The sequence below is a fragment of the Cydia strobilella genome, chromosome 3 (genome assembly GCF_947568885.1).
Source record: "Cydia strobilella chromosome 3, ilCydStro3.1, whole genome shotgun sequence".
NCBI lineage: Eukaryota > Metazoa > Arthropoda > Insecta > Lepidoptera > Tortricidae > Cydia > Cydia strobilella.
In genome coordinates, this window is record NC_086043.1 from 19,709,526 (window position 1) to 19,726,300 (window position 16,775).

Sequence of the window (16,775 nt, forward strand, 5' to 3'; positions counted from 1 at the left end):
AGGCGAGCTACCTGAACAGAGAATAAATTGGACATTTAACCTGTTCGGTGAGATGGTACAGACAGAGAAAGGTTGCCAGTTAAGCGAAGTTGACGGACACGAGAAACACCATTACATACAGGGAGGTTTTGGTAAAACTGAGCAACTTTTACTATGGGACCAACCACGAAATCGCAAAAAACATTTTTTGCCTCCCATAGAAAATGGACCAGCCAAAATTTATGTAACAGCCTAATTTTTTTTCGCGATTTCGTGGTTGATCTCATAGTAAAAGTTGCTCAGTATAATCCCAAAACCTCCCTGGCAACGAGAATGCACTTTTTTTTTAGCCACCGTGTTAAAGAAAGCTTTAAATATTCGGGGGATTGAGGATCATTAATGACAGAAAGCATGCGAATGTTGTGACGAACTCGTTCGTCGTTTGATATCATTGTTATTGAATTGTTTTTTTTTTAAATTATTTTTAACAAAAATAGAATCTCATCGATTTCGATGAAAAATAACATAACGCATTTTAAAAAGCAATTTTCATGTTATTGCTTGCAGTGCAGCTTTAGTAAAAAAAAAAATATTTTTTTGTTTCTTGTTTTTTTGTATTTTTTAAGTTGTTAAATTAAGTTTCTTTCGAATCGATGAAGTTACTAGAGAAATGCCTCAAGATTGTTAACCCAACAACTGTTGTTGTTGGTGTGTTCGATTTGGTAATCGTTTTATGATCTAAAGCAGCCCAACGATTTTTGAAACTCTGCTGGCTGAACCCACTGCACCTTAAGTAAACGGCGACCATATTTCATAGTTTAGCGAGTACAAGTTGCTGCCAGCGTTCCGAAACATGCACTTTAAACGTGAAATTATAAGTTTTAATTTTCTTAATCAGAACGGACGTAAATTGGTTTATTATTACTGCAATACAAAGAGTGGAATTTTGTTAATAAACTCGGATTAGCTTTACTACCAATGATTTCAAAAGTAAGGATAGGCCCCGTTCATATAATTCCGACCGAACATTCTCGTTTGGTGTACGTCGGTGGAATGCTACAACGCGATTGGTTGATGAATTCGCATCACGCGCGCGATTGGTCGCAACTAGTTGCGTTAGACTGCACGATTGGCTCGAATTCGTGCGTGACACCCAAAATGAGACCCCTGAACTGGCACCATTCTTATGCCCGTAAGGCCCGTCTTTAGGAAGTAATATATAAGTCAATGCTTACTACTTATAACAATCTATACTATAAGATTAGTTAAGGGCTTAAGGGGCCCACTGACTATCAGTCCGCCGGATGATGTCAGCCTGTCAGTTTCTTGGAACTGTCAAATTTTTGTTCTACCTGACAGGCCGATATCGTCCGGCGGACTGATAGTCAGTGGGCCCCTTTAGGAATCCTCATAATGTTTCTCAAGAGAAGTAAGCCCCGAGCAAAATTAACTATGTTTCTCCCACATAATCTTTTATTTACTAAAGTATGTTATATATAACAACCACTGACCTCATCAAAAGGCTCTTTGCGTTTTAGAAAAACCGGCCAAGTGCGAGTTGGACTCGCCCACCGAGGGTTCCGTACTTTTTAGTATTTGTTGTTATAGCGGCAACAGAAATACATCATCTGTAAAAATTTCAACTGCCTAGCCATCACGGTTCATGAGATACAGCCTGATGACAGACAGACAGACGGACAGTGGACTCTTAGTAATAGGGTTCCGTTTTTACCCTTTGGATACGGAACCCTAAAAAGCGCACTCTACACGTCTATCTTCTTGGGTAGGTTTTCATAACACTACCTCTGACACCCCTGGAGTTACTGGCATCTATAGGCTACAGTGATCGCTTACCATCAGGCGTGTCGTTCGTATATAAAAAACACCCTTGACGTCAAGAATGACGTTTCACTCCGCCGTGACGTCAGAACGTGCCGCGCGTTACAAGGCAGGTGAAATATGGCGGACGCACGATTGATAGCATATTGCTTCTAGCCAATATCGGCACTTCATCTGTGTGGAATACTAATATTTTAAGGGTTTTCCATGTTTTACAGTTTTTACACCGCCCTAGAGTAAGCATAAACATGGATGGCTTAATAAACAGAGACACCGACACAATACATCTTCTTCTTCGCGTTATCCTGGCATTTTTGGCACGGCTCCTGGGAGCCTGGGGTCCGCTTGGCTAACTAATCCCGAGAATTGGCATACACTACTTTCTACGAAAACGACTGCCATCTGACCTTCCAACCCAGAGGGTAAACTTTAGAACTTATTGGGATTAGTCCGGTTTCCTCACGATGTTTTCATTCACCGAAAAGCGACTGGTAAATATCAAATTATATTTCGTAAGTACATAAGTTCCGAAAAACACGTTGGTACGAGCCGGGCTTTGAACCCACAACCTCCGGATTGAAAGTCGCACGCTCTTACCGCTAGGCCACCAGCGCTTCCGAACCGACACAATACAATACGTTTAATTGAATACTTTATGGGTCTAAAAATTGCCATTTTTCCTGTAGTTCATGAGTGCGTACTGCGTAGCGCTATTGAAAACCAACGCCACAAGTGCTAAGCGACCGCTACGCCCGTAGAGCTTCTACTTGCTACGCCGGCTCTGTGAAAACAATGAAAATTAAGTAGACTAGAGTGCTCTCTTCATACTCAGTTTTTGACCTTACTTAAAAACTAGTATCGTGGCCGGTACCTTTAGTTACTCATAAACTAGATGGCGTTACTGAGCAGGATGAAGTAAGACATTTTTAGTGCCATCTATTGCAAGGTCGATGTATTTCTGATTTGTGTGTGTGTGTCGAGCATTTAAAATAAAATTTTAAAATATCGCCACCGTCAACGTAACGGCAAAAGTACATTTAAATTGAAGGTGCAGACATCAAAATACTTGACATTGGCAAATTTGTGCCAGCTTGTTTGGCCAGACCGCCATTTAATAAAAGAGAAGATGAAGAAGAAGAGGCTCACTCAATGTTAAAAAAAAATCAATCTAGTTATATGTGTGTTTCTTTCTACCAAAATGTGGCTTGCACGTGTGGCATGTTGAAATGTTTAATATTCAACTAAATTTTAGTGGTACGAGATAATCAAAGTTTATTTTGAAGCGCCCGAACGTGCCTAGGGGACAATTCGAATAATCGAAACTATAGCTCGTCAATTAATCGGCGACCAATCGATTGCAAGTGCTCTCGTCGGAATCAATTATTCGGACATTAATCGACAATGCTCGATCAAACGATTCATTTGATTACGATCGAGTATTTATTCGATTTCCAATTCGTTGTGGTGGAATGATATGGAGATGTTTTGAATTATGTTGGTTGCAACTTGTTTTGATGTTGATTTGTTGATTTTTAGGGTTCCGTACCCAAAGGGTAAATACCGGAACCTATTACTAAGACTCCTCTGTCCGTCTGTCTGTCACTAGGCTCTATCTCATCAACCGTGATAGGTAGACAGTTGAAATTTTCACAGATGATGTATTTCTGTTGGCGCTATAACAACAAATACTAAAAAGTACGGAACCCTCGGTGGGCGAGTCCGATTCGCACTTGTCCGGTTTTTGATTTTCCGCAGTGCATATCGCCTGATTATTGTATTCATAATCATTTGTTTAATTATAATCAAGCTTAAGCGCTCTTTGTGTATTGTCAAATGTCAAATCAATATACTCGTATCAAATCAAAATTTTTCAGTTATAAATATTTACTTTTTGTGTTAATTGAAATTGAAACATGTGACGTTGTGATGGTGCTGGTGTTTTGTTAGTATACAATAATTAGTACAATAATTTAATACGATATATTTATTTAAAAACCGGCCAAGTGCGAGTCGGACTCGCGCACGAAGGGTTCCTTACCATTACGGAAAAAAACTGCAATAAAATCACGTTTGTTGTATGGGAGCCCCATTTAAATATTTATATTATTTTGTTTTTAGTATTTGTTGTTATAGCGGCATCAGAACTACATCATCTGTGAAAATTTCAACTGTCTAGCTATCACGGTTCATGAGATACAGCCTGGTGACAGACAGACGGACAGACGAACGGACAGAGAAGTCTTAATAATAGGGTCCCCTTTTTACCCTTTGGGTACGGAACCCTAAAAAGGGGGATTTTCTGGGGTTCGTTTCGATTAGAGATTTGTGAGAATGCGTTGCGAGGAATGTGTTTGTTAAGAACAATAAGGCGGATGTTACACCATTTCGTTGCGGCGTACGAAGCAACGAATTCGCGTGCGGCGATGACGTGCACCACCGTACGGATTTTCTCCGTGTCTTCGTCCGGAGCTGCGATGCACGACGAACCGCGTCTATGAACAAAAATCCGTACGGTACTACGGAGCTCGGTGACCTTAGCACGGAGAGGTGGAGCCAGTGTGTAATACCATGCGGTTTTCGCATACAAATCAAGATTCTACAGTACAAAAGTTAAAAACCGCATTACCGGACGTCGCTCCGAAGTGCGGAGCGGTGTGATAACCACTTAAGAACCAATAGAATCACTTCATTTGATTTCCTCGCTCAGCGTGCGGTGATTCTATTGGTTCTAAAAACATCCCTCGCAACGCATTCTCCCACATCTCTGGTCAACGCACCCTTATACAAATTTTATCTTTGCAACTTTTAGCGCATCAACCATATTTTCCAAAATCCCGTTTGAGTTCATAGTGTTTATTTATTTCTCATATCGAATTATGTCCAGCAAAAAAAATCCGCTCCAGTCTATAATACTAAAAACAAATATTAAACATATTAATAACGGATCACTCACGTATTTTAAGTCGAAAACGCTCGACCTGTTTCACTCCGTACCGAGGAGCGTCATCAGGAGCTTGCGTCGACGGTTACGGACCGGCGCAGACTGCGGGCCGCAGCCCTCCTTCCTATGACCTAATATGTAATAATATGTAATAGGTCCTTAACATGTTTAATATGTCTGTGTCTCACGGAAGTTTTGTTATTAAAACTAAAAATAAATGTAAAGAATCGGTCTTCCTTACCTCCCAGTATTTTTAGCCTTGCATGGCCCGTCATATTACATACTCCACGTAGCAAATAAATTAAAATACCACAGGAAAAATCCGAAACCACACACAATAGGCCTTTACTGCTTTTCAATTTGTGACCTTGTGTTTATAGTGATAGGGTTTAATTTGAAGGTTCAGGTGTAAAATCGATTGTTCATTTGGGCTCATCAGAGGCCGTTCGTGCATGTATATTACGTACACTTTGCCGCCAGGACTTATTTATATAGCTTACTTAAAAGTCGAATCACGTAAACAAACCAGCTTACGTAAGCGAACAACTCTCGAACGCGCAGCGAAGCGGCGCGGCGCGGCAAGTCCACGGCGTTCGCGTTCGCAACGAGATCGCCCATGTAGGACACTTCTATAGGTATCCAGTGATTGATTCTCCCACGCCGCGCCGCGCCGCTTTTTGTTCGCCTACTACGTAGTACGCTGCGTAAGATTGGTAACAATTACTTGTTCGAATATGACATGCTTACTTTTATACCGCTTCCTAGCCTAGTCAGTATAGTGACCCTGCCTACGAAACAGGAGGTCCCGGGTTTGAATCCTGGTTAGGGCATTTATTTATGTGTTTATCACAAATATTTGATGGTAAGCGGCCACGGCCGGATGGTAAGAGTGAAACGCAATCTTCTCTCAGCCAACAGTGAATTTTGGGACCACTAGAAGGTTCCTAGTCATCATGAACTGGGAACCTATTTCTTTTGTCAAGTCAGTAAAAAACCTGTTTCTTCTAAAATTAAATCCGGCTCATTTACTAAAAACCGAAATGTGCGTAAACCCACCCAAAGTAACAGATAAGCCCAATACATTTTTCTCACGTCAACACCACTCAATTGAAAAACACACTTACACCCTTCGATGTTCAAACACGCTTACTACCTTTTTCATTTAGTCCGATTACACTAGCCAGTAGGCGTGTAGATATTAACACTTTTATTTCTTTCTAATAAGGTGTATTTTAGCTTGTGTTGTGGTTTAGTGTACTCTGGGGGTTCGGTAAGTTCGGTTCGGCTATGTCAATATATCAAAGCGTGAGACGTTTGCGTAGTGCCTGTTTATTGCTGGTACTGTTACAGTTTCAAAATGGCATCTGTCAGTCCTGTTGTTAGGAACTTATATCTTACACTAGCGACCCGACCAGGCTTCGCACGGGTTACACAAAACCTTAACAAATTATACACCTAAACCTCCTATGGGTGAAAACCGCATGAAAATCCGTTCTGTAGTAAAGTTGTTGAGTTTATTGCGAACATACAGACATACAGACAGACAGACGTGGCAGGGGACTTTGTTTTATAAGGTGTAGTGATGGTGATATGAAGGTAAACGGATATAGAGGTAAGATTTATTAAATAAATAAAGTATAGAATAAAAGCTTGAAAAGCTAAGCTGATGATGAGTACTCATCATAGTTAGAGTTTTCGCGAGTTTTTTTTAATTATGGTGACATTCGGATTTCAAGTGCAGCCGCAGAACTATTGCAACATTACAGCGGCGGCGTTGTTGTCGCCGTTAATTTTGAGAAAATGAGAAACGTTCGCCGCCGCTTTGCGGCCGCATTTTATCAAGGAAATTGACAGATACAGCGCCCGCGTCAACGCCGCAGCATGTATATAGTAATACTCATGCAGCGGCAGCTGTACTTACCTCTACGTAAATTTGTGACGTTTTCAACCAAAAGGTACCACATTGTCGCTTGTCGACAAGGTTTATTTTCTACGTTTATTTTCGACTTGTTATCGAAGGTATAAAATGTTTTGTGTTTTAGTCTCCAAGCAATCACGCGTTTTCTTATAAATCATCCCCTAAGGACTTGGAATGGAATAGGGGAGAATGTACGAAAGTTCGTCAAAGTCGGATATTTTGTTTGACGATGAGAAATCTCGTGGTGTTTTTAAAAGAAGAACTTCTTAAAAAAAAACTGTTTACCCGACTGACCAAGTATAAATATTTCTACATCGTGCAGCTAAATTACTCGAAGTTCTTTTATATATAATTAAAATAAAGAGTCCACGGCAAGCTCAGTTCTCCATACAAACGTAGTTACGCTCTCATTTTAAAACGACTAGCTGATTGTATCTTAAATCTTTGTACTTACAATTTACAATAGGATAAGGTACAGGTATATCTAGGCCTGTAATTAGTTTAATATGTAGCTTCAGATACCATAGTAAAAAAAAATATAGAATTATATTATTCATACACAACTTGTTTTTGCTCTATTTCGTTTCTTTTATAAGCTAGAGCTATATAAACTAATTACAGGCATAGATATACCTCATGTCATTGTATGTGCAAAGTTTCATTATAATCCAACACGTAGTTCTAAAATGAGAACGAAACTCCGTTTGTATGGGAAATTCGGCCGAGCTTGCTGCGGAACAACACTCGTACGCGAAGCGAAGCGATACGGCGCGGGGTGAATCAATTCTTTAATACCTATAGAAGTGTCCTACGTGGGCGATCTTGTTGCGAACGCGAACGCCGTGGGCCCGCGGCGCCGTGCCGCTTCGCTACGCGTTCGCGAATTGGTCGCTTACGTAAGACGCTGGTTAAGGTAGGAAAAGATTCAACTCCGAACTATTAGAAAATATATGGGACTAACTTCTTCCCGCGACTTCGTCTGCGTGGAATAAAGGTAATGGTGATGATTGATTAAACCTATCCAATGTCCTTCCCCGGGCCTAATTTTATCTCCATACCAAATTTCATCTTTTAAATCGGTTCAGTGTTTTAAGAGTGAATAGGTAATAAACAGACGGAGTTACTTTCGCATTTTATTGGTTTGTAAACTTATACTTACACTTGTACATCGTGGGTTCAAATTGCCCACCAGGGGCCCATAATGTATCTACTTAGCTATTTAATGTGTTATCATGGAAACCCATACGTTTTGAGAGTTTGCGGACTTAAAATGTTAGCCTAATACCGGTTGAGAAATGGGCCCCTCTTGCAGATTAATGATCTTTATAGCGGTATTATGTACGAGTAGGAGCATATATACATTATTTAAGTAAGCTTAGAGTGCTCAATCATGACTCACTCCATACATCTTAGATACGGTTATAGTTTGAATCTTCTTAAATGATTTGACAGAATGGCCACGCGCTCGCAGAAAAGAAATAATGGCTTTTGTTTTACATAGGGTCTTTGGCGTAAAAACCATTTGAGAAGATTCAAACTATAAGAATTGCGACCTGCAGAGAACATCCGAACATACGAAAGCATGTTTTACCCTAGCTGAAACGGAACATTAACAGGGAACATTATTATATGTATAGACATTACTGCATTTGGCTATTTATTCAACCCTAGCCAAGTTTGTTGCTATGTTAACTTTAGTTTGTTTTAGTAGCCAGACAGTAACTAGCTCGGTAATCATTAAATTAGGTAGTTGTCAAACAGTGGTTCGCCGCGGGCAGCCGTGTATATTTTACAAATTTCAATCGCATATTTCGGACGGTTACTTTTGGTATAATGGATGATGTATATTATTTTATTATTTAAATTCAAACACCTACATTTGACAGTAGTACTGTTAGCTAAGTTTGTTGCCGAATGAAAGTTCAGCCTAGACATAGACATGTTCCTGAATAAGTGATTTAAATGAACTACATATATTTTTTTATTGAACTCACTGAAGATTTAACTCGTTCAGTGACTCATCTATCTCAGTTTTACTTGCTCACTCTTTCCACTTATGATTAGAATGAGCCGGCCGAGCCAAACGAGTGTGACGATCCGAATATGCGAAACAGCAGCTTCGGAGCGGTTCGGAAGAATTCGTAGGGTGTCGGGAAAACATGGCGGAATCGTAGTGCGTGATTCACCATCTTGGTCGCACTTATTTTTTGTTTTTAATTTTATTTATTTATTAGGGAAACATACAGCACATAATAATACAATAAGGTAAAAGATATAAGTAATTAGAACATAGGCCAAAAGAGTTTCCACTTATAGTTAATACAAATATCCTTTGCTCCGAAAAAAAAGTACAATTATTAGGTAGGTATTTTGAATTTAAAGGTTGAATTAACAGTAACATTCAGTAAATATTCCACGAGCACGATTGTATATATTATATTTGTATATAAGTGATTATATGTCATTTTTATTTGATTGGTTTTGCTGTTGTAATTGTAGCACCGCCCAGAATATCTCTGCTTAGCCTTAAGGTTGACTGGTAGATAATGCCTTGTGGCATTAAGTCCGCCTTTTGTACTGTAAGATTTTTCTATGTGCAATAAAGATTAAATAAATAAAAATATAACAAGCATAACTATGGCTTATGGCTTCTCTGAATCTGATTAATTGACATATCTCTCTACTCACTCGTGAACAAAATATAGCAACAAGTGAACAAATAGCGAAATGAGCTAAATGAGTGATATATATCTCCGCGAGGAAAGATATGAATCAATCTTTTCAACTCAGTGAAGCGTTTTGCGCATCTCTATATAATTCAGCCAGACAGTAACAAGCTTTGTAATCATTAAATTAGTTGCCAAACAGTCGCTCGCCTCGGGCAGCCGCGTATGTTCTACTTATGTGTTAATCTGTATACACCGTGGTCGAAGTACCCGACAAATTTCAGTCGCATATTTCGGACGGTTTGTTTTGGTATATATTACGAATGACGTATAAAGTTTAATTAAGGACAATTTTACACAGATCTATATAGCCCCAAACTAAACAAAACTTAAATAGATACATACATACTTATATAACACAAATAAATGACCTTACCGAGATTCGAACCCGACGAGGCTAGTAGGCCGTTATTTCGGATGATGGATCATACATGGTTAAAGTAAATTGTTCTAAAAACCAATGTTTATCGCTATTATAGCAAAAGTCACTGTTTCAGTTAAAACAAAATGAGTTGTGAATTCAATATAGAATAAATAAATTCGCTAGCCTGAAAATAACTAGCAGTAGCTACCGATCGTTAATTTGGAACTATATAGCCGGCGGCAATATCCGATATCAATTTGACGGCGCTAACCAGCTTAATCGTATCGCGAGAAACCTCACGACCGCATTCGGACTGTCAAAATATTCGATACAGTTTTACCGACTTCCTCTTTCAGAATTAACCTCAAGAGGAAATAAAACTGGTATAAATTGAACGTTCCAGTGCTCGACAGGCTAATGCCCAATAGATGACACGCTGCTGTCTTCTATTGCTAATGACACAACTTTAAGATGACAAGTGCTGAGACAGTGAAGAGCACTTTAATATCTACCTTAGATACTTTATTCGAAAATTACACGCTGTTTACTTATCTCAAGAAAGTAGTTATGATCTGTACCCGTACCGTGAGACACTGAAATTGTCAAAACTGACATATATGCTAACGTCGACGTAATTTACTTTTTATACATCTCGCTCGCACTAATATGCGAGTACGAGCGAGATGCAAAGAAAGTAAGTTACGTTCTCGATTGCGTTTATGTCAGTGCCAAACTGATGGTAGCCACACTTATGCTAATTGGAAGACGTTTTGTCCTGGAGCGGTACCTACTTTAAGGACATCAGAATGATATTATAATCATGTTATTTGGTTATCGTGCGTTTCACCCGCGCCAATACATGTACGGACAAGTACGAGCGAAATCACATCAGTTAAATGTTATTCTGATATCAGTGTATCTACGTTCGAATTGGCCTGTTATTTAGATTTTAAAATCTCAACTTGATTTAGTAATAATTGTTGTTCATTCTTTGACACGACTCGCAGCGTATGTCACGGACATCTATATCCACACTGTGACGTGCAAAGTTAGTTTAGACGGGCTTTAGTTGCCCAAAATGCAGCCAGCACGTCACATACGTATTTCGAGTTGTTTTGATACATGGAAGTTTAAAATTGGACCCGCCGGGGCGGAAGCCAGGACGTTCGCAGGTGCAGTCCGCTCTGCAGGGTATAGCGGGAAAGTAACGGTTTTTTACTTAGTATTTACTTGGTTCAAAATACTTTCAATTATTCGTATTATCAGTTAAGCTTAAAATTTTATATGAATAGTGTTAGGAGGTGTGAACTGATTTTGTTTTGCACTAAAAATATATTTGGTAATTTTGATACCTTTACAAAATTATTGAGTAAATCGTCGCTATCGACGAGATAATCCTGGACTGTTTTAGTTTCCCAAAATATAGCTATTTTATAAATCTAGCGCGAAAACAACACGTCACATTGGCTTGTAAGTGTTTAATACTTCACGTATTTTAAGATATATTTACCCTTCGCCTGCACATTAGGTACTGCTGCATAGTTAATGTTTAATAAATAAACGCGTGTATTCATTTAGGACGCGTTCAGGCAGCATTACACCGTGAAGAGACAAATTCGCTTAATACCTTTATTATGAATATCGTTAAATCTCATAGAAAATAATCTCAACATCACCCATGTAAGAAGCACCTATTAACCGCAAACGAAATTGTTGTTACCAGTTGCTATCTTTTCCCCGTACCTACACATACCGTAGTAGTGAATGTTTTATGAATGATCGCGTGTATTCATTGACGACGCGTGCAAACGGCATTACAGCGTGAAGTGAGACAATTTTTAGGGTTCCGTAAGGGGTTCCCAAAGGGTAAAAACGGGACCCTATTACTAAGTGTCATCTCAATCATATATGTACCTAACAATGTAACTTATTATCCTGCCGCATACTTCTGTTGTTTCTCCAATAAATAAAATAAAAAAAGACTCCGCTGTCCGTCTGTCCGTCCGTCTGTCCGTCTTTCTGTCACCAGGCTGTATCTCATGAACCGTGACAGTTGAAATTTTCACAGATGATGTATTTCTGTTGCCGCTATAACAACAAAATTAAATACTAAAAACAGAATAATATAAATATTTCAATGGGGCTCCCATACAACAAACGTGATTATTTTTTTTGCTGTTTTTTCCGTAATGGTACGGAACCCTTCGTGCGCGAGTCCGACTCGCACTTGGCCGGTTTTTTTTAAACCAGGTATTAATAGTTCAAGTATTTTAACAGGTATATTTTCCCCGTACCTATACATACTGCAGTAGTGAATGTTTTATGAATGAACGCGTGTATTCATTGACGACGCGTGCATACGGCGTTACAGCGTGAAGTGAGACAAATTCGTTTAAAAGGCAGTGGGGTGGATGCAGCCTGATTGTTAAAGGTTCTCTTTGACTTTGGTCCATTTTTATATGTAACATGAACATAACTTTGTCTGTGTAGTTAGTATTTCCATATTCCACTTCAATATGTATCCAGTTACATATCCATTTTTACTCTTTTAAGGAATGATTTCGTGATAAAAACTGGTTCCACCCCCATTTTCACCCTCTTAAGGGATGATTTCGTGTTAAAATCTATCTTATGTTCTTTCCCCGGGACTCGCACTATTTCTGTACCAAATTTCATCTGAATTTCGGTTCAACGGTTTAAGCACGATGAGGTAACAGATAGATAGCCAAACATGAAGAATGATGGTCGCATTTATATATATATATATATATTTTTTTTTATTTACAAAAAACAGTAACATACAGAGTTTAGTCACAGAAATAGAGTACAAAGAATAATATAGTGTGAGACCAACAACATCGTCCACAGATTACTAGATTACCTACTGATAGATCTACAGTATATAGCGCTAGGTAACAATATATAGGATAAAAAGCTAAAAATAACAAAGCTACGAACTATATTAGTATTGATACAAACATAACTTTCTTTATCTACGCTGGCAATATTGTGTAGGTACAAATCCATGTTTTACGGCATATTATTAGTGATTCGTAATAAATTACTAATAATACGACGATTACTTGTTTTTAATATTTTTGTAAGGTAAAGTGGGATAAGACTATCACCGGGGTAAGACTATCACTTGACTTATATCGGGATATGGACCGTGATTACCTCTTGTATTGTTTTGTTTTCGAGCTCCATTGCGACGTATAGGTCTAGTGAAACTAACCGTGAATCATTCAAAACTGTAAGACTATCACTTGTATGGATTCCTCATACTGTTAGTCTTGCCTCGAGCAAAATAAACTATGTTAGTCTTACCCCACCTTATACCTTATTACATCTCAAAAAAAACCATTGGAGTACCTATTTTATACCGTACAGTTTTAATGAAAGTCTTTAACCACTAATAGCAAAAATAAAACAATTCCACTTCACAACAGCAACATTGAAAAATATCTAACACCTTAATGAAATAATAAAGAGCTTGCGGCAAATATTGGTCCAGCCATCGTAAGAGTTCGCTAGTGTCATAATAGAACCAACGTCCACCAATTTAAAAAGACCTTCCTCCCCCTTGAAAGTACCATTAAAAACAGGCGTTTTAAGGGAATGCTTAAAGTTCCCAGAGGTCTTCCAAGGTGGTTTGCTAAAGTCGCGTCCAGTTTATAAAGACCTATCTATGCCCTGTAACTTATGGGACCAGTAGAAGTGTTCATAGGTCTTCAAAGCTGGTTCAGTTAAAATGGTTATCATGGACATTAACGGATAAATACCGGTTAGTGTTGTAATGAAGGAAGCGCTAATGTGGGTTTGGGTTTTTTATTGTGGATTCGGGGGGTGCTTGAGGTAAATGTTAAGTGTACTTGGGCATTTAGGCATGTTATCTTTCTGTTTGGGCGTTTATGTTTTTGTACATGTATGTATACGCAATATTTATGAACAGACAAATATGATAGAGAGACGGATGTGTTGTTTTTATTTTTGGAACTGTATTGAATAGGTTCTGAAGTACATATTATATGTTTAACATTTATTTTTTAATAAACTTGAAATTTGGTTGCTCCTTCAAGCTATTTTGAGATTCTTCAGACACACGTAATAGAATATCGACCGATGCTGTATTGGTATAGTGTGACCTATAATTATACTCTATAAATTACATTAAACATGTCTCCATTCTTATAAAAACCTTTTTGTTACAGGTATGTTTCGCTATTATCTCCCTACCCTACCACTTAAGGCTGAATCTCCAAGGTACGTACACATTTACATGAAAGCACAAGAAAATACGCCATTTAATTCTCCACTATTCGTGCATCGTAATAGAATTTACGATAAAAGGTCAGTGAAATAAAATAAAGCGCCTGCTCTATTAAAAAAGCAATTATTCCTATCTGAATGTTCGCAATAAACCTCGTTACTCGCGCCGTATCGCTGGTTGACCGGCAGAGATTACTAGGTGTTAAGGCCTATTATACTTTATCAATGGCGTAAGCCAAGAATTATGGGGTCTTGCAGCTTTATTTTTGTCGCACTTTGACGTTGAAAATGGCGATTTGCGTAATTATGTAATATTTTTTATTTATCAGATTTGAGGCATCAAAGTTTGAGTCTAAATTCGTAAATGTACAGAAATATCTAGACACAAACCTTAATTAAAACTGGAAGCAACATTATTTGCACCGCTTCAGTGCCACTAGAGAGAACGCCGAGAGTAGGTGGTAGACCGCACAGCTATAGCTTTCATTGCGCGGGAACTACAATGAATAAGCATAGATAAATTCTCACTTTTAATACATGTTCGTAAAATATACAGAATTATCTAGACAAAAACCTTGAAACTTGAAGGTGTAAGCAACATTATTTGGACTTCATGATGTCATCCTTCCGCATCTGGGGCATTCCTCTTGTTCGTTTTTGATCGATCCTGGTTTTGACCGCGCTCGCTCCAGATTAAAGCCCTCTCTTAACAAAAATAATCAACTTCGCAAAACAGTCTATGCCTTCATTGACCGATAAGCGAAGGTCTCCGTTTTGACTCAGGCAATCTGCTTTTGTATGTCCGGATGTTCTCTACAGGTCGCAATTCTCACTCTATTCTCGATGCAATTTTGTGAGCAGGTAGTTAGATACATACAATTTTTCTGTCGTATCGTTTTTTGGAAATTTTTCAAAATGCAGAAATTGGCATAGAGGATTTACGCGCCAATAGCGTCTATGGCGGTTAAGATCACTGTGAATTCACTATGATAAATGATAATGACTCAACGAAGTTAGTATTTTTCTCTTTTACATTTTCTAAGCTTATCGCGAGGTCTACAGCTCACAGAGCCACTAGTTTTATCGACATCATCACCTATCGTAATGAAACAGGCGAAATAAATAGAAAATTGCACTTTTCCAACAGGAAATGAAACGTTAGTGCTTTAGTTCGGCCGCTCGACTCAAGTACCCGGCGCCATGATTGGTAGGCCGCAGAACTACGCTGCAATTGTACTCGTATGTTCAAATATGTAATTTTAACGTAGAATCTCCGAAAACTTACGATAAATGAAATTGCATTTCAAAGCCTATCCAATAGGAAACGAATCGTTTTAGTGCTTTAGCTAAGCTCAGCTCAAGTGCCCTACACGGCCATGATTGGTAGACCGCAGTTGCGCTTTGATTGCGTTGGCGCGTCTAATGCATGTTCAGTGGGAAGTGGGAACTAATACGGCACAGCGGGATTGAAATCTTCTGTAATCGTAGTTCGTTATAATTATGATTAGAAAGAAAGTTTGACAGTTGTTTATGCAAGCTGCTGGTGCTAATGATAATCACTTAATTAGTTCAGCGATTCTGCTTGGTGCAACGCTTCCTTTAGACGGTACAGTCGAGTTCATAAATATGTAAATCATATCAAATATGAAATAAAACTATGAAAACGGATTATATCGCGTATATTGAATTTATAATACATCCCGACGTTTCGAACCCTTTACAGCGTTCGTGGTCAACGGGTGACTGAGGAAAAATTACAAAGTGCAAAAATACCCACATATACTAAAAATAATGAACAATCGTAGACTATAAACTTTAAGGCTGGTTGTACATGCAAAATCGGTTTATAAGGCTAGTTATACACTACAATTTTTTTTTTTTCAAGTAAAGATATGTATATATACGCGATAAAAACTACGCCGGCTCCAACCCTACACCTCGGACCCGAGAAGATTTAATTCCCTCGTAAATTGTAGGAGAGTATCCCAATATGGGACCGGCAACAAACTCGGCGGGACACATCTTTTCAAAACATATTATATTCAGAATGTCCAACATCATCCCACACTAAGGTCTCACAGTCTATGTCTCGCTTGCTCCTTTATCAGATGGATTACAGGATCCCAAGCTGGTGGTAGAGAAAAGCCATCTTCCCTATTAAAGTTTGGATATTTCTTAATCTCAATGGCCTCGCGCAGCATTCTGGGTATGTAACGCTTCTCCTTGGCAAGAACCAGAGGCTCATCAAACTTGAATATACTCGATATAATCCGTTTTCATAGTTTTATTTCATGAGTAACTATCGCGGTAACCGAAGACAATATCATATCAAATATGTTCATATATCTTCTGTCGCAACTTTCGCGCGGCGCGCCATATATTTTGTTTCCTCCACATTTCCTGGCTTTACCAAGCTAATCGTAAATAGAACGCCTTAGCTCTGCGGTCCACCACAGTCTAGTGGGTAGTGGCTCTTCAATGGACGGGATGAACGTTGCCTTCCGAGTGGCGTGAACTTTTCGATCGTAAAATTCATTCATTCTTTTAAAATTATGGCGACAGTCCAGTGGAACCATTTCGCCAGTATCAAGGTCTTAGGAGCTTTAAATACGACTAAATTGTACGATTAGTACAAGACAGTGTACGGTGATTTTTATTAGCTCTTGTAAAGCGATAGCAGCACGTGGACTAGCGGTCGTTGACTCCAAAATGGTGGGTTAACGCGTTTCAAGATTAATT

At 38.7% G+C, this 16,775-nt stretch overlaps 1 protein-coding gene across 1 annotated transcript in view; it reads left to right on the forward strand.

The window, feature by feature from the left end:
- LOC134756082 (syndecan) overlaps positions 1-16,775 on the forward strand; it is a 524,733-nt gene that overhangs the window by 212,231 nt on the left and 295,727 nt on the right. The window lies entirely within an intron of this gene.